Source organism: Rutilus rutilus (genome assembly GCF_951802725.1).
Source record: "Rutilus rutilus genome assembly, chromosome: 3".
NCBI classification, from domain to species: Eukaryota; Metazoa; Chordata; class Actinopteri; order Cypriniformes; family Leuciscidae; genus Rutilus; species Rutilus rutilus.
Window position 1 is genome coordinate 20209996 of NC_140211.1, and position 27845 is coordinate 20237840.

Sequence of the window (27845 nt, forward strand, 5' to 3'; positions counted from 1 at the left end):
CATAGACTATAGGCTACCATAGACTGCCATCAAGGCCTCAATGAAGGGGATTATGTGAACAGAAAGGGGGTTCACAATGTAAATGTGCAGCCCAGTTACTATTGTGATTCTTAATATTCCAGATTAGTAATATATCAAATAAAAAAAAGGCAGTTGACTAAAATCTTCCATATCACAAATGTGAAAGCAAAATGTCCAGGATCTGTGCATGACTTAAGCATTTTCAGAGATTCACATTTATGCACATTATTTGAAAGTGGTAAGGAAAGTTCCACAATTAAATATTAAGCTCACTGTATTACATACACTTATGCTAATCCTAACAGAACTGCATTTTTTCATAGGTGATTACATGTTCCTGCCTGCAGACAGGTGTTTTATGACCCCATTCCCTGACCCAAACCAGTTACAATGCAGCTCTAGCCAGGACAAGGGCACACAATGAAATTAACTTTGGCTAACTAAAGGGAAGATGTCAGTGTCTAAGTCTGAGGGTTGCACACCTGACAGGGCCTGTGACATTGTTGCATGTGCCATATTACACAACATTGCCAAAAAAAAAAAAAAACACTTTTCATTAAATGTTTAATAAAAGACAAATATGCTTAGTTCCTTGAGTTTTATTTCAAATGTTCTTTGTAAAGAAAAGCCAGTGGTCAAGTGCCTGCAACAAGAGATATTAGACACATGCCTCATGCAACAAATAAAAAGGAAAAGTTGGCTATACACTGCCCACCTGTTTGTTTTCCACAATTAAATATAAAGCTCACTGTATAACATACACTTATGCTAATCCTAACAGAACTGCATTTTTTCATAGGTGATTACATGTTCCTCTCTGTGCCCTACAAAGGCAAAAGACCTTAAGTCGCTAGAGTGTGGAACTGAGAAAAATCTAATCGGTATTTGGCCCGAACCCAGAGTACTCCCCCGTATTCCTGGCTGTGAAAGAACAAGCCAAGAGTGAGGAGTCGGGGTGGTGGAGGGATGCTGAAAACTGTCAAGGAAGTTAGGTGAGTTGACAGAGTGAATATATGCTTCCTCTCAAGCTGATAGGGTAGACATGGTAATTGTTTGATGAGTTGATTGATTGATTGCTTGATTATTTGAACGTGCTCCTCCCGAACTTTGTTAATAAAACATCATTTATTTATAGCCATCTACTTATTGCTATCCTGTGCTTTGGTTGCATTCTGATGGCATTATTAATACATTTGACATGACAAAATACCTCCATAGATATATTAGTCCAGCATTGGCTCGACCGCGTTTAGGGCGGGGCTGAAGTCGCCGGCGAGACTCTGCCAGCTAGATGCATGAGTGTTTCAACCAGGTCCTGTACCCGAACTGAGTGAGGCGGGGCTTTAATTCTTGGTTGTATTCATCTGATACGGCAATGCGTAACGTTTTTCTGTCAACTCTGCATAATCCTTCGCGATCGTTATCGCACGTTTGTCGACGGCGGGTTCAGACCATACTAAATGTTCTGACCGCAGTTGTGCAGGAGAAAGCTCTGAGGACATTAGAAGTTAGAGGGCCTGATGGCAGCTGTACAAAGTACACAGGCTACACCGTAATTTTAACATTAAAACAAAGGCAGATAACAGTACAGTCTGGTAGGTAGCATTATTTGATAGAACACCGGCACAGTAACTTCATATTGACGCGCGGCTAAACAAAGGCAGAGCACCGTAACTCCATTTCGAGCGTTCCAAAACAAAGCCAAAGAGCCGTAACTGATGTTACGATGCTCTGCCTTTGTTTCTCATGGGCTTTTGGAAGTTACTGTTAAGACAATTCATTATTTTCTCGAAAAAACAACGGAATTGATTTAAGATACTTATCCACATGATAAAGGAGGTCTTGAATGTGCCAAAAATATAAATAACTAATTTTCGACCAAAAACGAAGTTACGGTCTTTTGCCTTTGCACGGCATGTCTCCTCTGTCTGTGCAGACTCTTCTGTAGGCCTTTCTGTATGTGGAATCTAGCAACTTATATTGCAGCCATAAAGCATACAAGTATAAATTAAGTAAAGTTATTTATGCACTTGGAGGGGGTTTATTCACTGTCCAGTGCAATGGAAACAAATGGACATTAAGTCTTATTCTTTCTTTCCTTTGGAAAGTTAGAAAATGTCCACTTACTGCACATATTTCAGCCACCACTTTCTTGGGAACAGATACAAGTGCACCAAAGAGGAAAACACAATGTCATTACAATGAACTACACTCGGGAAAAATGTGATCAATAACTCATGACAAAATATTTTTACATTAACATAAGTTTATCAGTTTTCACTTTCACAAGTCAAAGCAATTCATCATTACTCAAGATTTAACAGTTGAAATGACTATACAGCCTTAATTTAATGCAGCAAAAATTATTTTACAGTGTAGGAGAGTAAGATCTTTTCTTCTTTTTTTTTCTCAGCCTTTTTCTTGGTTGCTTTTATAATCAGACAACCATTTATTTAACAGTGCCTTTTATAAAATAGACTATAATATAACTAAAAATTACCATTATGTAGAAAATTTTTGTACTTCACTTTTTTTTTGTTCTCGTGTTCTAGTATGGTGACTGACATTACAATGCACAAAGTAATTATGCTATTATTAAAATACAAAAATATAGGCTAATAAGTGATAAAAAATCTAACATGGCCACTTCTAACGGATTTAAATTGTCTGCTACTTTTTGCCAGCCCTCTCTCCTGGCTTTTGCAGACTTTGAGGTGTTCCCTGGCGTTTTGATTAAACATTAAAATTCTGAATAAACTTCCGACTATTAGTTCTTGCTCTGCTGAGGAGAAAAACTGAGCGCGCTCTTTGGCCATGCTGAGCAGCCAATAGCAGCGTTGCTGATCAATGTTTCGACACATATCCCCTTTAAACCAGCGCATGAACGCGCAATTCTCTCAGATAACTCAATCCAGCGATACTAATCATATCCGGCAAGTGTGTTCGAAGAACCGAGTTAGCCAGATCATGATTCTCACGATGATATCATCTTGGATGTTTATTATCAGACTTATGCTACTCTGAATAATGCCTGAACTTTGTATTCTGAGCACTTCTTGCGTTGTTGTTGTTTTTGCCTCTTCATGATGACTCGCTTTATTTAGTCCTAATTTGTAAGTCGCTTTGGATAAAAGCGTCTGCTAAATGACTAAATGTAAATGTAAATGTGGATGTGTCATTTGATCTTGGATGTAATAAGCAATGTATGAAGAACGGGCCCCTGGGTGTTATATTAGACCGCAACTTGTCTTTCGAAAATCATATTTCATACATTACAAGAACAGCCTTTTTCCACCTTAGAAACATTGCTAAGCTACATAACATGCTATCTCTTTCTGATGCAGAAAAGTTAGTTCATGCATTCATGACCTCGAGACTAGATTACTGTAATGCTTTATTAGCTGGTTGTCCTGCATCCTCAATAAACAAGCTACAGTTAGTCCAAAATGCAGCTGCTAGAGTTCTTACTAGGTCAAGAAAATATGATCACATAACACCAATTCTATCATCTCTACATTGGTTACCTATAAAGTTCCGTATCAATTACAAAGTAATACTAATGACCTATAAAGCCCTAAATGGTTTAGCTCCTGAGTATTTAACGGAACTTCTATCGCCCTTCAATCCATCGCGCTCCTTAAAGGAGCTGTATGTAAGAAATGTATTTCAATAAATTATAAAATTGCCCTGATATGTCACTAGACATTAAGAAATCATGTTCATTTCAAATACTTATATCACTGACAACAGTTGTCCGGCCAGGATATTGTCATTTAAAAAGTGAAGTTGCAGCCCTCAACTGATGTTGATGTTGTCATGTTGTGTTTTGGCCTGAAGCGCCACCCTCCACCTATCTACCAATCACGAAGTCAGTAGTGTTTCGGCATCCGGGTTGCCAGCTCTGCTCTAGTTACCACAGCTGCAGCTACAAACGTTCGTGCTGGATCCTGCAGCTTATCTGGCAACCTCGAGTCAGGGGGGAGGGGGTGGGGGATACACCGCTCTACAGTAATTTGAAAGTGATTGCAGTACCAGTTTTGGCCACAATCTTACATACGGTTCCTTTAAGATCACTAAATTCGAGGCTTCTGGTCATTCCTAGGAATTTTAAGTCCACTAAAAGAGGGAGGGCGTTTTCACATTTAGCTCCTAAACTCTGGAATGGCCTTCCTGATATTGTTCGAGGCTCAGACTCGCTGTCCCAGTTTAAAACTAGTTTAAAGACGCATCTCTTTAGCCAAGCATTCACATAATACTACCTTTTATACTACAGGTGAATCAGATTGAATGCATTACAGTTTTTCTCGATTGTTTACACACATTTTCTGAAAGCATGCCTCATATTCTCAGAACTCTACACACAAATCAAAAGACACACACACAATGGGCAAAACCCCTCAATTCTCCTGCAAAATTAAACTTTACATTCAAAGCAATGTTATTTCTTCTCAAAATGGTATTTTGTTTTCAAATGACACACACAAACCATCATATGAATAGACATTCATAAGAACCAGTTGAACACTGATGTGCTCAATGTAAAACACTATGATGAATGCAAAACACTTCTTCTCCACTCATCATAATGACTTAGGCTTTTTTTTGTTCAGTGTTACACTTACTACAGACAGTATATACATAAGTGTGTTGTAAAATATTTGAGAATATTGTTTTTATACTCAGAACACACAAATACACTGTAACAAATATATTTTATTTTTCCCACAAAAACATTGTACACAGTGTACATCCCAACCAACACAAAGTTGTACATACAGTGGTCTACATACAAAACAACAGAAGAATTTACTGTATACAGTTACATTGGTAAAAAAAAATCCAATGTTGGCATCCATTGCTCCATTGAAGAGCTCACCTGTTGCCCTTTTATGCTAAAGCTCTGATTGCTAATTGTAAAACTGTGTGACGGGTGTTTGCCCATGTGATGAGTCAGTGTGCATATTTGAATGGCAGTGTGTTCCTTGTGAAAACGAGATTTTCTGCATGAAAATTGTGCCAAAAGCAGAGAATTGTGTGTAGTGTTTTGAAAAAAGTGTGTTTTAGAACTGCAATTTGAGTGTAAAGCAGGAATTGTGCTTGTAGTTTAGCAGAAATGGATTCAGGGGGTTGGTGAATGAGTTACATGTTGTTGTCATTGTGTCTCAAGTACCAGTATTTGTGTGTAAACAATTGAGAAAAACTGTAATTTTATGAACAGCAGCTACACTATTTTTTTCCCATCTGCTTTTCTGTTGTTATCTCGGGACGCTAGTCCCGAGGTAAATACAGATCGTCAGCTCCAGTTTGTATCCAGCCTCCCATGGAAACTACAGATGCCCCAACACCCGTGCAGAGACGACTCGAAGCCTGTGAAGAGACGACTCGACGCTGGCGATATGTTTATGCCCTAAATTAATACATGATTAACTAACTGTACTTTTCTATGTACATTTCTGAAATGCACTTTCTGTAAAGCTGCTTTGAAACAATATGTATTGTGAAAAGCGCTATACAAATAAATTGGAATTGAATTGAATTGAATTGAATTGAATTGAATTGAATTGAATTGAATTGAATTGAATTGAATTGAATTGAATTCTCTGCTTTTGGCACAATTTCCATGCAGAAAATCTCTTGTTTTCACAAGGAACACACTGTCATTCAAATATGCACACTGACTCATCACATGGGCAAACACCCGTCACACAGGTTTACAATTAGCAATCAGAGCTTTAGCATAAAAGGGCAACAGGTGAGCTCTTTAATGGAGCAATGGATGCCAACATTGGATTTTTTCATTTTTTTTTACTGTAACTGTATACAGTCAATTCTTCTGTTGTTTTGTATGTAGACCACTGTATGTACAACTTTGTGTTGGTTGGCATGTACTCTGTGTACAATGTTTTTGTGGGAAAAATAAAATATATTTGTTACCGTGTATTTGTGTGTTCTGAGTATAAAAACAATATTCTCAAATATTTTACAACACACTTATGTATGTACTGTCTGTAGTAAGTGTAACACTGAACAAAAAAAGGCCTAAGTCATTATGATTAATGGAGAAGAAGTGTTTTCCATTCATCATAGTGTTTTACATTGAGCACATCAGTGTTCAACTGGTTTTTATAAATGTCTATTCATATGATGGTTTGTGTGTGTCATTTGAAAACAAAATACCATTTTGAGAAGAAATAACATTGTTTTGAATGTAAAGTTTAATTTTGCAGGAGAATTGAGGGGTTTTGCCCATTGTGTGTGTGTCTTTTGATTTGTGTGTAGAGTTCTGAGAATATGAGGCATGCTTTCAGAAAATGTGTGTAAACAATCGAGAAAAACTGTAAAAAAGAATAACTGAAATATCACATGGTCCTAAGTATTCAGACTCTTTGCTGTGACACTCATATATTTAACTCAGGTGCTGTCCATTTCTTCTGATCATCCTTGAGATGGTTCTACACCTTCATTTGAGTCCAGCTGTGTTTGATTATACTGATTGGACTTGATTAGGAAAGCCACACACCTGTCTATATAAGACCTTACAGCTCACAGTGCATGTCAGAGCAAATGAGAATCATGAGGTCAAAGGAACTGCCTGAAGAGCTCAGAGACAGAATTGTGGCAAGGCACAGATCTGGCCAAGGTTACAAAAAAAATTCTGCTGCACTTAAGGTTCCTAAGAGCACAGTGGCCTCCATAATCCTTAAATGGAAGACGTTTGGGACGACCAGAACCCTTCCTAGAGCTGGCCGTCCGGCCAAACTGAGCTATCGGGGGAGAAGAGCCTTGGTGAGAGAGGTAAAGAGGAACCCAAAGATCACTGTGGCTAAGCTCCAGAGATGCAGTCGGGAGATGGGAGAAAGTTGTAGTAAGTCAACCATCACTGCAGCCATCCACCAGTCGGGGGTTTATGGCAGAGTGGCCCGACGGAAGCCTCTCCTCAGTGCAAGACACATGAAAGCACACCTGAAGGACTCCAAGATGGTGATAAATAAGATTCTCTGGTCTGATTAGACCAAGATAGAACTTTTTGGCCTTAATTCTAAGGAGTATGTGTGGAGAAAACCAGCCACTGCTCATCACCTGTCCAATACAGTCTCAACAGTGAAGCATGGTGGTGGCAGCATCATGTGGTGGGGGTGTTTTTCAGCTGCAGGGACAGGACGACTGGTTGCAATCGAGGGAAAGATGAATGCGGCCAAGTACAGGGATATCCTGGACGAAAACCTTCTCCAGAGTGCTCTGGACCTCAGACTGGGCCAAAGGTTCACCTTCCAACAAGACAATGACCCTAAGCACACAGCTAAAATAACAAAGGAGTGGCTTCACAACAACTCCGTGACTGTTCTTGAATGGCCCAGCCAGAGCCCTGACTTAAACCCAATTGAGCATCTCTGGAGAGACCTGAAAATGTCTGTCCACCAACGTTTACCATCCAACCTGACAGAACTGGAGAGAATCTGCAAGGAGGAATGGCAGAGGATACCCAAATCCAGGTGTGAAAAACTTGTTGCATCTTTCCCAAAAAGACTCATGGCTGTATTAGATCAAAAGGGTGCTTCTACTAAATACTGAGCAAAGGGTCTGAATACTTAGGACCAGGCAGTTCCTTTGACCTCATGATTCTCATTTGCTCTGACATGCACTGTGAGCTGTAAGGTCTTATATAGACAGGTGTGTGGCTTTCCTAATCAAGTCCAATCAGTATAATCAAACACAGCTGGACTCAAATGAAGGTGTAGAACCATCTCAAGGATGATCAGAAGAAATGGACAGCACCTGAGTTAAATATATGAGTGTCACAGCAAAGAGTCTGAATACTTAGGACCATGTGATATTTCAGTTTTTCTTTTTTAATAAATGTGCAAAAATGTCAACAGTTCTGTGTTTTTCTGTCAATATGGGTTGCTGTGTGTACAATAATGAGGAAAAAAAAAGAACTTAAATGATTTTAGCAAATGGCTGCAATATAACAAAGAGTGAAAAATTGAAGGGGGTCTGAATACTTTCCGTACCCACTGTATCAAACTAATGCTGGTGAAACTCCATCCACACAGGGAATAAAATCAGCATCTTTTAAGCCACTACATAAACATCTCTCCTCATATGGGTGGGGAAATGGATTCAGACACTGAATCAGGAACAGATTCAGACTCGCTGACATCTAGCACTGTTGTGCTTTTGGGTGACCCGAGTGACCCGAATCCTGGCTCTTGGATTTTTCTGATCCTGTCTCCCACTTTGCTTCTTGTTTACATACTGTTCTTTCTCCATACCTTGCTCTTTCTCATCCACATCCTCTTCCTCCTTGTTCACTACCTCTTATCCTCTTATACACATACTCTTCCTCCTCTCCCTATTATATTGTTTCTATCCATAGTTGGTATCAACATTCAGTACAACATTTTAAGTTAATTTTGGCACTCCGAACTGACTTGTATTTCGAACAGTTGGTTTGGACACATCATTAGAAATAAGTGTGAACAATTTTGAGTCGTTGTGTGTAATTGATGACAACTGTGTTGTAGTTGTGTTTAACTTTTGCCTTCCTGTGTTTATCGGTTTGAAACACTTGTGCATCACAGTGTGAAATGTGTTTTTAATGAGTGAGAATGTGTCTAGAGTTTTGCAAAAAGAGTGAATGAGATTTGCAAACAGTGTCTAACTACCTGAACTTGTTTAATGTTTTACAGAAAGAGTGATTTATTCGACAAATTGGTTTAGGCTATTGAGAATTTGGTTCAGAGAATGGGTTTTACTGTTTTAACAATTGTGAAAAACTGTAATCCTTGATATCTAATTGCTTTTTTCTGTTTCAACATCATATTCATCTTTTATTTAGCTTATTTTAAGGCTGATTGTACGTTTTTTTTTCAACTGCTTACACAAAAATCCTTACTTGTCACAATTTCTGAAACCTGACACTCAAACACCAGAACCACACACCAAGGGCCCTATTTTAACGATTTAACGATCTGCTCGCGCGCGAGGTTAAAGTGTGCAAGCACTTTTTGCAAACCACAACACACAATTCTCTATGTAACACACAAAAATCTAACAGGAAGTATCTTGATTTCCTTTTCAAACACAACCTAATAATATGACACTCTAATTCATCAGTGCCTCACACTAACTCCTCACATGTGCAAACAGTCATTGCTTTACTTTACGCCAACCAATCATGACTTTAGAATAGTTATAGTCAAGTTATATAGGTTTTTTTTCTGACTAATACTGTATTCACAACGACAAATAATAAATAGTTTGGTTTCAATCTTGCTTTCGTGTTTACCGTGAATTTTTCAACATCTCTCTGCCTAATTACTTTCAATCTTGTACAGAAATGTACATAGGAGCTCATGAAAGAAGAGCTTTAGGTTTTAAATAACTGTGTATATGATATATCCAAAATTATAATATTATGGCAAAGGTTTGCATCGTAAGACAAATGTTTGCTTTTGAGATGTGTTTGTGATATTTTGCAAGAGATGTGAGGCATTTTGCATTTTGTGTGTTCAATTTTTGGATTTGTGGGTGAAGTTTTGGAGAAAAAAAAGAGGCAAAGTTTTGAAAATGTGTGTTAGAAGTTGAAAAAACTAGATTTATATGTGGTAATGATGTTGTCAGCTCAGTTATCACTGAGGATATGGCTCCCCCTAGAGTTCTTTTAGGTCACTTTCAGGAATTTTGTTTTTCTTCAGCATGTTTTTGAATAGGCCTAGATATAGCGGTGTATTTAGCTACTTTTGTCAGTTTACAAATTGATACCTAACAGGTGCCCATATATAGCAAGATAACCGTTACCTCTGTGTATGTGTTCTCACAATGTGAATGAATTTTGCTTTGCTTTGCTTTAATTTCTTTAATTTGTCTCGGATCCTGTTCTTTCTACAAAATGTATGGTCCACCCATTCTCTTGTGACTTGCTCTAAACAAGTCCAGTCTCACTGACAGACTTTCTCCCTCTGCTACCAATTACATTGCTCTTTACACCCCTTCTGTCTCGCACTATATCCAGTAGGGGGTGATTTTCAGAACAGAGACAGACCCCTCCTGATGATGATGATAGTATAGGCAGGGGTGGGGAACGTTGGTCCAGGAGGGTCACTGTCCTGCAGAGTTTAGCTCCAACCCTGAAAAAAACTCACCTGATTGTAGCCTTAGTGATCCTAAAGACATTAATTAGCTGGTTCAGGTGTGTTTGGAACTAAACTCTGCAGGACAGTGGCCGTCCAGGACCAACGTTCCCCACCCATTCGATAGAGAAAGATGTAGCTGCTTTGGCAGGAGGCCTTATCCGCTACCTGTACAGTTTGTTAATGGGTAATCTCTGCTGCCACTATCAATGAGATCAAACCTTTAGCTTTGGAACTGGTGCTCAAGTTTGTGGTGCTGAAGCTAAAGGGATTGAAATACAGTGTTGTTTTGTTACAGGCTGAGGTCATAAAATGTGTCTGGACCTTTTCCTCCCTGTTACGTTTTTTGTTTGTGATAATGAACAAAATGTATTGAATCCTTGAATACAATCTAAGTTGCTTAAAACAATATAAGTTAACCCTATAAAGCCTGCTGTATCATATTTGATAGACCTACATGAAGGCCTCTACAATTACAAATCAAAACTTTGCTGAAAAACTTGTACACAATATTCTATGTATCTCTGGCCCTCTTGGGAGTTCATACATTTTACAACAGCTTCTCTTTTTTTTTTGGTGTCAAATCTTTAATGATTTCATAAATTAAATGAAAGAGTGACTTTTATATTGTGTTAAGATTTTAAGATGAACATTTACTGGACTGATTTTCTTAAATATTTATATTTTCTTTTATATTTTGTTTAAGTTTCAATAAACTGTTCCATTTCAACAAATTTGATTATTTCATATGTCAAGGAGTAAATCATTTTCATTGCAGTTTTAGTAAAACGAACTGTGGTATTTTGGCATACACTATGTAACATTGTTACATTTCTGTGAGGCACTGTCAGTTTTCTCACATATTTTTTTGGCAAAATGCAGGTTATTGTAGGCTATATGGTGTGTTGACAAAATGCTTCCAGGCTGGAAGTTTGGTGACGGAAAAGGCGCCGCCTCCGTTCTGTTCTGTTATCCCTCCCTTTCTTCCATCCTCCGCTCACATTGCTCTTTCCTTCGGTGGGAAAATTCCTGCTGGAACATCCACGGTGGATTTGAACTCGGGAATTGTAGTGGAAAAGCAGAATTCTGCAAAACACGCCGGAGGATTTCCTCGCATGTTCTTCCTCATATTGTTCAGGTATGTGCACGTTCTAATGGTTCATGGCATGATCCGAGATGTATTGTTGTGAATTATCCGAACAGCGGTGTCGAGTGACATTCACCAACGATAGAAATGTGCACGCAGACGTCGTTGTATACACTCTGAACTTCCCAAATATACAGTTTACCCGTGAATTGCTACGCTGTTTACCTTGAGTCCGACGTGTTGCTGTTACAAACAGTATCTTGTTACGTTGAGTCACGTCGTTGGAAATGTAGTATAGATCCTGTGTGAAAAAAAGAACTGTTATGGAGGGTGAAGTAGAAAAGTTTCATCGTCGTTAGTCTTTTTATTACTGTTTTTGAATCAGACTTTAAATATGCATTGTTTATTTGATCTTAAAAAGTGAATGATAAGTTTAAAATGGACTGAATGTAAGTTACAGTTGGACTATGTGGAACAAAGTCCACTTCCTTTGCAAGCCATAGTCATTCATTCATGTTGTATGGCATGTTACAGACTTAAATGTAACCCAGTGAATCAATGCCATTCAAATGTAGACTTTTGTGCGGTTGTTGTTGTATGCTTTTCAGAAAGAATACATCATTTATTTAGTTTATTAAGGCCTATAATGCAACTCTCCCCCTCTGTCAATCTTACAGTAGGCCTACATGACTTTGTCACCAACTGGCTAATGACAGTTGAAAATAGGGCTTTTAAGACCATGACATCTGTTTTCCTCTGGGCTGGGTTGTCCCCTTTAACGCCCAGTTGTAAAAGAGGCAGGTAAAAAAAGAAGAAGAAAAAACAGAGCTTCATCTACACAAAAACAGTGTTAATTGGAGGTCACAAAAGTTCAATAAAGCCACAGCTGCGCTCACTTTTTCCACACTCGAAATAGCAAATCTGTGACCAACAGAGAAATACATTTTGGTGATATATCCCCTAATAGCTGTCAGAGGAGTTTATCCGACTAATTTGTAGTTATCCAAGAATATTGATTTGCTTCCTAAAAACAACACATGCACCCGAAATGATGATTTGTAAATTACATGGCATTTATTGTATGTTTGGGACCGAAGTTCCACTTTTTTTTTTTCTTTCTTGTTTCTGTCTTCATGTTTTTTTCAAAGGAATGTTCTTGAATCCCACATCTGGAGCACTCTGGTCACCCACAGATATAGTGATTTCTTCTTCCTCCTCTGCATCACTGCATTAAAAGAGGAACAGTCAAGGCCACACTGAGCCTGGCCCTGTGGCCATCCTAACCACAACCATCCCAACTGCAATCGCAATGACCAGTTATGTTGTCAGGACCAGATTGAGTTTGAATATAGTTTGTCAGTTCCAAGGACGTTGGGCTTGGTGCATAAAATGTCCCTCTGTCTTCCTGTGTCTTCGGATTTTCTTCAGAATAGTTCACGGAAAATTAACATTTTGTCATTCCAAACCTGCATTACTTTCTTCTTTGAAACAAATAATTTAATATTTTAGGAAATCTTTAAACAGATATTTATCACACAAGGCCAGTTTCTAGTGATCACAGCTGTTAAGCTCCAAGAATTTACACTTAAAAGCACTATAAAAATAGTCCATGTTGTATTTTCTAATATTTTTTTTATATTACTGGTCTATATGATAGCTTTGTGTGAGGAACAGATTTATGTAATTATTCAATGACAGTGTTCCCCTCCAGTGAGTTGTTAAGGCCACAACTGCTGTGACAGGATCAGTGATTCATAAACAAGCAATTGAATCTAAATTGTGACTTAAATTTCAATCTTTTACTCTGGATTCAACACACATGTTGTGTGGACTATTTTGTATATATCTTTGTCATTCTTGGTTCTTAACAGATGAATTGCTGTTTTATATTCTTCATGCTATTTTGTCTAAATAAAATAAAAAACATATTTTTAAATCAATCATTTTAAATGCTACAAGTGAATTTATGCATCACAGTATTATAATGTACATAATGAAAAAAAATTATATTAATTTTACACTTGCTAATGATTTAGAAAAGACTCTTAAGTGAACATTAGATGACGGCAAATAAGGAAAATGAGCACCAATTAAATATCCAATATCGGCAATAATCATTATGGTACCATTACACAGTATTGTGCATCCCTGTTGAATGTTTCACTGAAAAATAACAGTAGGTAAGTTTGAAACAACATGAGCATTAATAAATAATGGCATAATTGTAATTTTGGGTGAGCTATTTCTTTAAGATCAAAAGAGCACAGAAAACTGGCAGTGTATAATGGAGATCTTTCTGTATACAGGTGTGTCGATGGCCTTCATCATCTTGATTTAATTACACATCTTGTTTTGGTCTGGAGGTCAGACCTGCCAGACTCCCCCTCCCTTTCAACTGTCAACCTGGCAGTGGTCAGCAGATGGTGGATTGCTTTGTGAAATACCTCCGTAAGCCACCGAGCCTCCCTCCTTCTCAAGGAATTCGCTTCACTGATGGTAGTGCTAGTGCACCAAACATGGAGGCAGCTAGCCAGACAGATGGAAGGTGAAAAAGCACTATTGCCCCTTCTGCATATCATTTCACTGAAAAGAGACCAAATGTATGTGAGTGGTTGCTATGGTGACCTCGCATTTTCAGACGACTCGGACCCATCTGCTTGCAGGCTGCACGTAGACTGAGAAAGAGAGTGGTAGGGATTGTCATATAGGGTTTTGTGTACGTGCTCCTGTTTGCTTTTTGATTGTGAGAGGCTGCTAATTGTCGAAGCTCACGTACGAAAACAACATCCTTGTTTTTGTTTCAAGAGCAGTACTTTTTCACGTAGGGTTGCTAAATCAAACTGCTGTTTTTTTTATTTATGGTAAAATATTTTGTATTCTTTTTATCATATGGTCAGGTTTTCTTTGTCTAAGAGCTTTCGCAGAGACACAGCTTCTCTAGCTTGCATGCTGAATTGACAGTGTACCTACAGTCATTGCCTGTTACAAGCATTCTGGTGGTCCACACCCATCCCCTAACCTCACTTTTAAAATCCCCTCGCTCTTTTTTTTTTTTCTTTTTTTCTCTGGTTCCCAGACCTCTCTCTTTCATGAGCTGTAATCGGTTGTGATAGTTTTGGAACGCAGGCTCTGACTGAAATGTTTCTGTTTCACACAGTTCAGGGATGTGTCTTGACAGAATTAAATGGCTACAGAAAATCTGGTCCTCCTAAATGATTGATTAATCTCTGAATGTGAAATACAAACTCCTTCATAGCAGATCCGCAGGAAACCGAAATGCTGTCTTCGAAGTAGAGCTTATTGTCCTACGATCTGACAGCCCTCCTGAGGTACCTCACCCCCCCCCCCCCCCACCCCCCCACCCCCCCACCGTGATAATTACGGCCAACTCTGAGGTCTGTGTGACCGCAGAACTTTTATGCGGTCTCTTGACAGTCCTTAGCGTCAGATAAAGTTTCACATACTGTGGCTGTTTTATAAAGTCGAGTTGAGGGTCAGGATTGATCTTTGTGGAAGCTCCTAATTGGAAGTGGCAGCCAAGCTCATGATTAGCATTTCTGTGATGCACTGTGGTTTTGTGTGATTAGTACAATTGTGCTGTTGAAGCCTGAAAAGTTTGTGGAAGTCAAGATGATTTTTTACACTTCTGCTGCACTTTTTTTGTGTCTTTGATTTAAATTGACGCTCATTCTACCTGCAGAGGCAGCAGACACAATGCATGATTAGCACTTTTGAAAGTTTATTGGTTGGAAAACATCTGCTGTGCTAAGTCAGTTTTAATTGGCAGCATGGGCTTGCCTTTGCTCTAAAGGGCTGAAAAAACAAGTTAATGGTAGTATGTATTATTTCCAAAAAGTAAAGTATACTTGACAAATTAGTGAAATATTTATGTATATTTCCTAATTAATTCATGTATATTATATTTTTGGGGAGTCGCAACATTATAGGCAGTGAAGCCTTTAAAAAAATATGTATTCTATTATTTTCTTTTTCTTCATTATGATATCAGGATTCTGGATGTGGTCAAATTGCACACCATATTTTTTTTGAATGGGTTTTTCCAGCATTGGACTTATTCATTGTCTGCAGCTTCATTTAGTTAAAATAAACATTTAGCCAAAAACATCTATGAATGATTTGTCTCCTACATTTGCGGTATTGTATATTTCAAGAGGTTAAATCTGTTCCACAGTGATTGATGTTTTTTTTTTAATGTTTTTTTATTCTCATACGAATAACTCCAAATAATGTGGATTAATTAAAGGAAAAGAGCCTTAGAATTGGCTTTTCGCTTGGAAGTGACTGGCTTTAGTATTCAGTATCCATGGAATGGGAGGAAAAGTTCTGTCAGCTCTAAATTTGATGCATGGGGTTTGGATTAGGATCTTCGATAAGAAACACTGCATTCTCACATATTGTCGCCAGATACCTGGACTCTCTATTTTTCTTTCTTTTTTTCCCCCACCCTAATTTATGTGTGTGGAGAATAAATGTTCTATTCAGAATTGCCTCATTCATAATCATGCATGAAGAGTGTTGTGTCCTGTTATGAACCAGCACTCGAATTAATTGCACCAATATTCTTCGCTCATTACAACCTCATGCTCCATATCACTGGTGACGTCTTGACATATTGCAATATCCACTGATTCTGCATCAGTCTGCAAGCTATTCAGATAAGCACTGGGCAAGCATGCTGTATTTGTGCACAGATAATGTTTTTTCAGCCTTTTTTTGTTCTAAAGTTCCTGTTCTTTTGTCACTTCTCCAGCTGTGTCTCTGGACTGTATATTTTGGTGGTGACCTCAGTGCTAAAGTTAAGCCTGGTCAAGACCACACTAGCTGTACAAAAAGACATGTGGGAAAAGCAGTTGTTCGTAGTTCATAGTTTTCATTTGTTTTACACGCAGCTCCTCACACATTCATCGGTTTCAAGTTCTCAATGAGACCTTTAAATTCATGTTAATGGGACAAAAAATAAATAAAGTGATTTGTATTTTCCGATTGCTGTCGTTTACCTGAATCTGTGTGTTGTATCGCAGGCATTCTTGATAAAGATCTTTGGCATTTTGAAGTAGCTCGAGGAAGGAAGTCTGATAGAATGGGGTTAGAGTGGAAAGGATGTTGTCTCAGGGGCCCTTGACGACCCCCCTTACTCTCCTTACTGTAGAAACAACTGTTCAGGCCAGCTTCAGAGTGCTTATAAGTCACCTTTTGGCCCTGCAGCAGGGGCCAGTCCAACTGGGAATAAATGTACTACATCATTGGATATTCTGTGCCTTCCTGTGGCCAATTAGCTTGCACCCCAGGCCCATAAGCAGTCTGCCAGATGCACCATAGCAGTGGTCTGTGGCTTTGAGAGGGAAGGGCTGTGGCACACAGTCTATGATATGAGTGGTTATTAGAGAGGCCCCTCTCTGAGTCCACACAAGCCTAGAGATTTGCTGCTTGCTCTTCATTCAATCGGGCCCCTCAAAGACTGTTAAGCTAAAGAATTTGGATGTGTCTCGATAAAATATTGTCCAAACCTTTCAGGCCACTGTAAAAATTCCACCCAAAAAATCTCTGACTGACTTTCTTCTGTGGAACACAAAGGAAGATATTTAAAAAAAATGTCAGACTCAGTAAGGTCCAAATCAACACTGGACCCTATTAAAGGTACACTGTGTAGTTTTTTAAGTATTTTATTAGCTAAAATATGTCCTCATTGGTGTAAAATTATCTGACTTATCCTCGTAAGCGAAGAATTTCTTATTTTTTATTTTTATTTTTTATTTTTATTTTTTTTATTGTGCAAGGGGTGAAATTACAGTGAGAACAGTGTATGTATATACAGTGAAACAGTGAAACATCAAATTGGATCTCAACGGAGCAACAGTTGAATTGTTTGAATTTCTGAATAGAGATGTATGTTTGTGTGCTCTATATAGCTAATGACATTAGCATTAATAATATTATCAACATAACAACATAACAAAAAAACAAAAAAACAAAAAAAAAGATACTACTGTCACCATTCCGACTACTTATGATAACGATAGTAATAATAATAAAAATGATAATATCAATAATTACTACCATTATTTCCACCAGCATCATAATATACAATAAATAACTAAATGCAGTAGCAAATAATTACCCCTAATATCCAGTCGTGTTGTGTTTTGTCATGTCTCCGCACTGCCAACCACAGCCTGTAGGATGTGCCCAGAACGTGCCACCCATCAACAAGGGAAGATACCGTAGAGCTCAGAACACCCCAAGTACCCTGGCAACTCCCACCATCGCAGACAAGCCGCTACCACCAAATTGCCAGCCTTGGCCTAGTTAATGTGACAATGTTCCTAATCTAATATGTTGCATTAAAATGAGACATGGCATGAAACACAGACCCAGGGGTAGCCAGTTGATGGCAAGGCCCGAGTGGAATTCTGACCTCTGCCACCCCTGTGCTATCTAACCTCGGTCAGAAGTAACGCACCATGCTTACCCTGTTCTATATGTGTTATTTTTTTTATTTTTTTTTTCTTAAATTTCTTATCTTTATTTACATTGGACGGGTAAGTCCAAGGAGGCTTCCATGTCGTTCCGCCAAAAACTATAATAGCAGAGAGGGACAAAAAGCACTAGCCTACCTCAACGCGTTTTCGTTCAGTGCCAGCGTCACGTGACTGAAACCAGCTGCACGGACACGGAGATCAGTGAGAGGCGCTTGTCACTGCCCTGGCAAATTTGAAAGGCTGCTCTGCACGGTACTTCATAATGCAGGATCATACTTATGCCGAGCCCCAGGAGAAGGAATCCTCGTCGCCAAAAAAGCGAAATAACGAACCTCATCACCTGAAAGATAAGACCACAACTCGATGAAGTGCTATTGGAAGACATGTTGTCATAGCTTCTTGGTACATAATGGCTACCGTAGTTGCAACATGCATTTGAAAAAGCGAGGCGCTAGAGAGCACTATTCGTTTGAATGCAAAATACAATTTCACCGCTAGATGGGTACCGCTAGATTCCTACACAGTGTACCTTTAACTTTCATTACATGGACATTTTTTCAAAATATCCTCCTTTGTTTTCCACAGAAGAAAGAAAAAAAAACCTGTTGAAATGTTCTTCAAAATATATTTTGTGTTCCTCAGAATAAATTCATACAGGTTTGGAACAACACGATGGTGAGTGAATTTTTGTTTCTTTTTTTGTTTTTAGGAGAACTTTCCCTTTAAGATCAAATCAGAACTCAAACCATGCATCTTGCAGACATTCTTTAATATTTTGCCAGATATTGAGTATGATTATCATCATTCTTTAAGAGGGGTTTGAAAGCTTCGGCCTTGACTGGACAATATCTGGCATGGGACTGGCAGATATTGCACACACTCATAAATGTTAGATCACTTTTTTATTGTTCCGTTGTACCGCTGAGCATAGATGAGAAAACCATGACAAGGCTTTATTTTGTGTTGGCGTCAGCCCTAACTTTAATAGTTGTATTAGGAGTACCGTTCCTTTAGATACAATCATCCTAAAGTCCCCAATGTGTCTTCATATTTCTTTTCTGTTGCTTTGAGTTTGATTGGTTTAAAGCCAGCTGTCCATTGAGATCACTGCTGCATTTGCTTGGCAGTAAGGCACTTCGATTGTGATTCCCACTGAACTGGACCCCACGAAAGATGATTTATGTTAACTATCATGTGAGATTCAAAAAGACAAAGTTGTATTTTTCTCTGTAGCTCAATGGAATGAGTCTTTTTTTTAAAAGCTTGGAAACTTGGTGATAAAACTTTTCCTCTTGGGAACGCACATCACACTCTCTGGTCTCTGTTAGGCCATTAGCTGAGATATTTACAGTGCTTTTATGGTTAGTCACAGATGCAGTAACAGTCGTTGTTGATTAGTCATGTCGGCATACAGACATGAGTCTGGATTCTTTTTAAGTTGACTGGCAAATTGCATTTACATGCCTAGCCTATGTTTAATTAAAGTTCCTGTCCTACATTCTAAAAAATTTTATAGACAAAGATGCAAGATGGAATATTTTAAAGGGATAGTTCACCCAAAAATGAAAATACTGTCATATATACTCTCATGTTGTTCCATAATACTTTTGTTTGACTTGTAAGCACAATTTGTAATTAAACATGAAAGATTTCGTCTTTGAAAGTCGATTCACGCAAAACTATGACACTAAAGACTTAGAGATTTAAGGATATTTATTTTCAAACGTAAACATTTTATATTTTAATCTGGACTACAACATGCCCCAGATATTAAATTAATATATTTATGTTCTGATTCTTTATTGTTTAGTCACACTTTACAATAAGGCTCCATTATTTAATATTAGTTCATTCATTAGTTAACATAAACTTTTTTGCAACTTATTTCAATATCGTGACAAAACAGTATACTGTGATAAAAGCTTCAGCAATAGAGAAAACATGTAAATTTTTTACCGTCACATGCCTAAATATGTTCATAATATATAGCAATTTTGTCTCTTCAGAAGACTTTGATTAAACTGCTCGATTCACCATAAACTGTGATTTCAAAAAGTTCATAAAGAGTTTGTAAAATAAATCTCTTTATAAACTTTTTTAATCACCAGAGTTTTGGGTGAATGGACTTTAAATGGAGGGACAGAAATCTCTCAGGTTTCATTAAAAACCTTTTCATTTGCGTTTCGAAGATGAACAAGTCTTAAGGGTTTGGAATGACATAAGAGTGAATAATTTTTTTTTTTTTTTTGTGAACTATCCCTTTAAGAAAGAAAAAAACATCAGTCTTAGAACAGTGGGAGAGGGTTTTCCTAAGATGTGTTGTCAGAAGTTGATGGACTTTGCTTATGTGCTCAAATTTTGAGTCTGTTTTGATGGTTTTACCGCCATAAACTTTCCATTGCAAATTGTGATGTGACCTCCAACCTGCTGCTTTGCCTGAACAATTAATCTGATTGGTCGGTCAAACAGTCTGCCTTATGTTTTTTTCATTTTCCACTTTGTATATTTAAACACCAAAGCAGCTAGAAACAATGTGTTCCTTCTGTCTGAAATTAACATACATTATGACTGTGTTTATAGCGCTCTGTTCTTTAATCAAAGGAAAGTATGTGAGAGAAATAGGGGTGTTTGTTTTCTTTCTGGCGGATGGGTTCTCCTGATGGCTTTTGTGTTCTCTGGCTGAACCACTGACTGATTTAGATGATTTAGTCTCTTTTGTTTCTCCATTCATAACCAGAGCTCTCTTCAATGGTTGGATGATTATTAAGAAACGTGGAAGTTAATATACCTCCATATTATCCTTATTTAAATGACCTTAATAAATAGCTTAATTGTCTCAATATGTCTGCAGTTAAAAAATTCTGTATAGCATTACAATATTTATAGATCATGCAATATATAACAAATTTGAAGGTATTATTAGATCTTTACCAACCACAGGCGTCAAGTGGAGTCTTTTTATGTTGTGCGTGTGTGTGGTTGTGCTGCTGTGGTGTATCATGTTCCTCATCTGATCCTCATTAGAGCTGGGGAACACAAGGAGTCTGTCTGTGGGACCATAGACTGTCTCATCCTCTCTGGATGTGTCTTCGCCTTAAGTTGCACTGTACCACCAAAGAAATGACTTGGACCCAAACAGATGACCTTTATAATCCCTCTGCGTTGCTGTGAGTGTCAATTGTTTGTCAGTTTGTTTCACGAGTTTGAAACAGTAAGAGAGGTCAAAAAGCCACTTTTGTGTCTAAACTCCTCCTTTTTGAATCCAGAGTCTTTGACTCCACATGAGGGTTCAGGCGGGTTGACAGAGCTGCTTCAGACCAGGATGTTGTAGAATAAAACATCTGTTATGTATTGGTTCAAAAATTGGTACCTAATTTAGCTCTATTTCTATTCACCTTGAAATAATACCCTTGAAAGCTCAAAGCACAAATACATACTTCTGAATCAGTATGACTTAAGCACATTCCTAAGCTTAGAGGTTAAATAGATAGTTCAACCAAAAAGGAAAATTCTGTCTTCATTTACTCACCCTCATGTTGTTCTGAACCAATATAACTTACTTTCTTCGATTTAAACATGAAAGATGATATTTTATCCATACAATAGAAGTCAAAGGTAACCAAAATGGTTTGGTTGCCAACATTACTCAAAATATCTTCTTCTGTGTTCCATTGAAGATAGTCAGTCATACAGGTTTGGAATGACATGCGGGTGAGCAAATGAAGACATTTTTGGTTGAACTATTCCTTTAAGGGTCCAAAAAATAAAATTATACATTAGTCTAGGGATGTCACGATTAGGAAGTATTACTGATAACACCAGGTGGGGAGATATTGTATATAACTTGTAGCATCAGGGAGCCGCTATCAATATGCAGTGTATTGAAATCACGCTCTCGCTTTTCACTTTGAATTCACAATCATGCACTCTCTGTGTTTCGGGAGCGGCAGTACTGCATATTTTACAAGATAATGAATCAATGATGCTCAGGATCTGTTGCACACCAAATCCTTCACCATCTCTCTTAACTCTCATCATGTGATAAGTCAAATCTACTCTTGCTGCACAGTGCTGCGACTCCGACTGCAGGAGATCGTGGTTCCGACAGCTGTACCGAACTGTAGGCAACATCACTCCTATAACGAGAAGAACCAGGTATGGTTGCGCATCCTGTCCTTTTGACATCACATCCTGTTTTTGGTTTGTATAGATATCTTTGGTCCATGTTGCATTCATATTTCAGTCAAACTGCACCAAAGTTTGTTTGGAAGCAGACTGAGACACTTATGAAAAGGAACTACACTAACAGAGCAATCGCACTAGAGTTAGTTTTAGTCTAACCAAACCTGCCAAGTGTGAACACACCCTAAACAGAACCTTGTCTGCTTTGAATATGGATCGTAGACATATGCAGAGACCTCAGCAGTTTTTCTGCTAGAGTAAGCAGATAAATGATATTACCTCTCTGAGGCCCTCATTCTGAGGCAGATCTATCCTTTTGAATAAGTAATGGCCAACTGACACTGGTGCAGATCACCAGAAAGCCACCAGCTTTGCACCTTGACTTCATCCTGTGTTAAAAGAATTCTGTCATCATTTACTCGCTCTCATGTGATTCTAAACATTACTGACTTTCTTCTGCAGTAGTAGTTGTAGTAAAGAATTTGGTGTATGCATAGCCAACATACCATATATAATATGGAGGCTATTTCCAAGCAGTAGCAGTAAGACATATGTACTGTAGTTAGAAGTGACTTATGGCTCAAAATCAATAGCCAGCTTACTGTGTCGAATGTAAATCACTCGTCAGTCCAGTTAACTGTCAGCTCAGTCTAATTATGGTGTTCTCTGTGTCCATCACATCAGATTTACCACTTGCACTGCCGGAATGTAACAAGTTTAGCCCAAGGACAGGATCTAAGCCTCATGTGTTAATTAGTCTAGATGCACGGTGTCCTCATCAGTCTGCATTTAGAAGTGTGGCATGCAACAGGGGGCACATTTTATAAACCTTATCAGCCTGGCTCATGAATATTTATTAAGTGACATTCTGGGGTGCTAGCCAAATTAGGATTATTGCTTACCGATTGTGCATTTGTATGTTTAGTCCACTGCCAGTATGACAATGCTTCACAGAGAGCTCACACAATATGCACGGAAGCGTTTGAAAGGAGATCATTCATCCATCTGCTGTCATGGTCATGAGATAAAAAAAGGGGAATGAAATTGGCTCACTGTCTTTATAAGCTAAATGTTTTACTTTATAGCGATATTCACAATATTCACTATTCGTCAGCAAATATATTGCAATTTTATCTCTAATATTCTGTTATCTCCAATATTCTATGTATTGCCCAGCCCTTGTTGCTTCATTCAGTTAGGATTTTTGCAGACCACCATGGAGATCATCAGAAGATTTGAGTAATTGCCTGATTACATAAGCAGAAACAACTGTGTTTTTGACTTCTGCTGCAATTTGGTTATTTTACAAGACATTTATTTCAGATTCATGCGATCTGCAAAAAATTATCTTTCTGATGTTCCTGTGATTAACATTTAAATTCCCTCAAGATTAAAGTGTGTGTGTGTGTGTGTGTGTGTGTGTGTTGCGACAGTCTCCTGCTCACCAGACACATTCCTTTGACTGTGTTTTGATTTTTTTAATTGGGCCTTTCCAGCTCTCAGATGGAGCTCAGTTGAGATTTCACTGCAGTTTTTGCCTCATGGGCTCCGTAGCGTTTGATCACCCAAACCAGTCTTACACTTTTATATGTTCAGTCATGATCATGACAAATGTGTTTGTAGTCTGAGGGATCCGATTCATTACTCAGATTGTGTTAGATGGTTTCATTAAGGTAGCCAATTTTTTGGTCTGGAGTGAGGAATTTCTTTTGACTTGTGAGTAGTTTGATCTACTTTTAGTATATGAAAAGATCACTCTCAATCTCCATAATACTTCGCCTGAAGCTGTTTCATAGAAGTAGTGCCCGGGGAGTTTTTGGAAATGAATATTTCACTTCACTTTTAGTTTAGTGTTTTGAAAACTGTAGAGAACATGAGGATCTGCTTTGCTGTTAAAACCACTGATCAGCATGGTCATGTAGCTGGATGTTTTCTTTGGTGTGTTACTAAGGTACTCCAGTATATGTGTGTGGGTTTGAGTGCTATGTATATATGCATTTGTCATTGAGTCATTGTTCAGGAATGCACAGTGTGTCCTACACTAGACTGATACCTGAAACCTGGAATCGTGGAGACCTGGAGTTTTCTGTTGACACTGAGAGGAGTCAAAATAGGATGGGATTAATCATTGTGGACAAGGTTGATGAACTAATTTAATCAGGGGTGCGCATATGTCTCCAGGTGCTCTCTTGAGAACCAGACCAAAAAAGTTATGTGCACCCCTGAATATAATGATGCCTTATACGAGATGACTTTGGAAAGAAATATCAAAGTGGAACTGGGAACTTGTCTTAAAGTGTTCCAACCAAGGCACACACCAGGCCTGCACAGTAGGGGTATGCGGTATTGACAAAAAATGATATCTCGATATTTTCTGGGATTTTGTCGATAACGATGACTAAGTGATGTTTTGCTTAGTGTTACTGTGCTGGTAACTTGGCAGGCTTAGGACTGCCGTGGACAGCTGACTCCTGAAGTTTTTGTTATTCTTCATATTTTGTGCGGTGGTGGTTAGTTAGCAGCAGTGACAGAAATAAAAATGTCCAATAAGTTTAAATAGATTTTTACCTTTTTATCTGCATTTTTACCTTAAAGGAATTTTTTTTGCCTAATTAATGCATAATTTATTATGTGAAATGATTACATTTGAACTAGGGCTGCACGATATATTGTTTTAGCATCAATATCGCGATGTGCGCATCTCTCTAGGTGTGTTTTTGTTTGGTTTTTGAAAAGCGAGGGACATACTCAATAATGTCAAATTGCACGTCGTTAAAACAACAATTACGATATTATCGTATACAATATATTGCAAAGATGGTTTCCCTTCAGGCCTTTCGATATGGTCTCATTGGTTACCGCCACACTAGTCAAACAGAGCCATAGTAAAACAATTTTTTTTCGGGTGGGGCCGTATACAGTTTTCCTTTACATTTATTAGAAAAAGACAAACACAGGAGGAAAAACTGATCTTTCTTGTGACAACTTAATTATTTCTGGGAGTTCACTGTGGAAATCACCAGTCTGGTGAGTGCTGGTTTTTATTTCATTTCATTAAGAAAGTGAATTTGTTAAATCAGGATGAAAAATACAGGTTTGTTTTTAGGTATAAATTAGGCTAGCTTCTTGTCAGATTTTATTTTTAATTTAATACATTATTGAAATCCGGTTTTGGAGATTATACACTCTATGCTATGCTATGCTATGGAAGTATGAATACCTCTATTCTGTTCCGTTCTGTTGTAATAGTGTTGATGGCAGTTTTCCTGTGAATTTGCACATGTCCTGCTAAGGCAGTATTGCACACTGGACTCTAAAATGGTAAAATTGGCTTCAAAGTCAAACCCCTTGTAAGTGTGAATCACCACTGAGATTTATCTGCTTAAATTTGTCTGGTTTAGTGCCGCTTCAGTGGTTTGGACTTGTTTGTATGTTTGCATTGTGTCAAAGTTCTGTAAACACTAGAGAACATCAGGGGCATTTTGTTTAATTCTTCAAGAGGAGTTTGGGTCTAGTTTTTGTAATCTATGGGTTCCATGCAAAGCTTTGTTTACTGCATGTTTTTACCACTGAAGATGCATGCTACATTTTTTTTGCTTGCTTGCTTTCAAAGCTGAATGTTAAATTGAATCATATGTCATATGTAGATGAGAGAGAGAAACCAAAATTGAAAAACACGCTGTGCTATGAAATTAAACCGAAAAAGCGGTTTCTTCTGTAGCGTTACGACCCCATCTCAATTTCTTAACTCACCTGCTTTCTTCAAAAACTTATTTGCACGTTTATGTAAACCCAGGTTCATCACAGACGTTGCAGCAACAATAATTGGTGAGGAAATGATTTTGAATGTTTGATTGTAGAGTTCTAGTCTGCATTCCCTCTCTTGCTGCAAAACGCATATTCTAATGGGAGCAATTCACATCCAGACCCCTTTAGAGCTGTCCAGATCTCTGCTTTGTTTCACAATCACATGAATCATGAGGAAATGTGCTATTAAGAGCACGACTGCATCTGTGCCAGCCACAATCTCACACACTGTGACACTCAATAGTCTTTTTGTTCAGAGCAAATTGATGAACTGGCAGCTAGTAGTTTATAGGAAATTTTAGGACATGTAAAACTGGCTGGCCATCTTTTGGAGGCACATTCATTATAGGAAAGGGCATTTAATGGCTAGATGGAGAGTATTGGCTTTTAGCTTTTGCTTGGATTTTTGGTTGGCAAAGAAGGGTAAAGCTTAGCGCAATTCTCAGTATTGAAGCAAGGGGCTCTATAGCTGGCATTAGCGCAGTCACTGTGGATCTCAAACTTCAAGCCAACACACACACACACACACACAATTGTAGACAACAATATTTGAAGGCCCCGCCTCACAATTTCTACCCAATAAAATATTTTAGAGCTTGGCATTACAAGAAAGATGCATATTGTTTATAAAAAATAACCAAATAATAAGAAATATCTTTGGGCCCCGGCCCCCGTTTGAGAACCATCGCATTAGCATTAATGTGTTCTTTTGGTCAGGTTAACTGAAGAGAAGCTTGCTCAGGGCGTTAAAGGTTTTTAAACTATTGTCATGTTTATAGCTATCTGTTTAAAGATTAACTGGTTTAATGGCATGGACATTTGTGGGTAACTCTGGCACCCCTTCTAAGTTCTGACTGTTGTTTTTGTTTGCATACTTGCATAGAGTATGTTTCTGACCTTATGACTTACACTTGGCACTAAACTGTTATTTGTTTGAATTTATGAATTTGTTGAAATAAATTTTGAAGCAGTCAGCGTTTATTTGATCAAAATCAAGAATATTAAAGGGTAACCTAACCACTGAAGGTTAGAAAAGAGCAATACACCTTCAGATAGTGTGAATGCTGTTTAGGTGGAGCAAAGGGAGTAGGCTATATGATTAACACACTGGCTCACAGCCATTTGTAATGAAGCCATGAATTAAAAATGAAAGTGTCACCTCACAGTGACTCCGTGGTGAGGTCTGAAAACAAATGGCGCATCAATTCATTAAACCATGAAATTGGCTTTTATGGGCGTAATGTGGGAAGTGATACAGATAACATGAAAGAAGTAGAGGCGAGGTCAAAGAGACATTTTGGCAATGAGATTTAGGACGGGAAGATTTATAGTGGGAAATTTGACTAGAAATGGACTGAAGAGAATATAGATCTCTGAACAGGCCTACTAAAAGACTGTTTCTGAAGAAACATGATTTGTTTTCCCCCTCTCATTTGAGCAAACAAGAAACAGCTCATTTGGTTGATTCAGCAAGTGATTGATGTTTCGTCGTGCTGATGACTTCAAAACACCCTTGAACTATGTCAGTGATGAGTCAGATGTTATCTTTGCATATAGCTATGAATAACCTGTGATGAACAGATAAATTGTGGTTTTATCACCTTCAGTTACACTGGAAAGAAAACGGATGGTTGCTGTGATGAGCTTCAAAGGTGTTATGTACACAAAATGGTAAATTTTTTAATCAAATCAGCTATCATATGGTTACTGGAAATTTTAGTTAGTAATTTAATATATTAAATTAGATTTTTTTACAAAAGGCATTAGAAAATTAGTTTAGCATGCTATGCATCTTTTCGCATTACTATTACAACACTAGAAAACAGAAAATATCGCTCAAGTAGTTTTGTTTCCATTACGTTTGGATCATAATTGTAAACATTTTGAAAAACACAATGATCATTCATGTCATATGACAATTGCAGGTGTTGAGGCAAAAACAAGTAACTAACAAAATAGCATCAGGCTTAAGAGACATCAGGATTCAAATTGTCCTTAAAAGATATTTATTCTTGCAAGAATGTTCCCAGTCCATCCACAGTCCAGCTGCAGGTGGAGTGAGACTCAGAGCAGAGGTTGGCCAGCATTTTTATAGTGTTATCTCTTGTCACCCTT

The 27845-nt window shown here is 38.1% G+C and overlaps 1 protein-coding gene across 1 annotated transcript in view; it reads left to right on the forward strand.

The window, feature by feature from the left end:
- The first annotated feature begins 11076 nt into the window (after positions 1-11076).
- Positions 11077-27845, forward strand: part of ccdc102a (coiled-coil domain containing 102A) — a 78351-nt gene continuing 61582 nt past the window's right edge. Inside the window, exon 1 of the mRNA XM_084405582.1 lies at positions 11077-11292. The gene's annotated coding sequence lies outside the window, so the exon portion shown is untranslated. The remainder of the gene's footprint in view (positions 11293-27845) is intronic.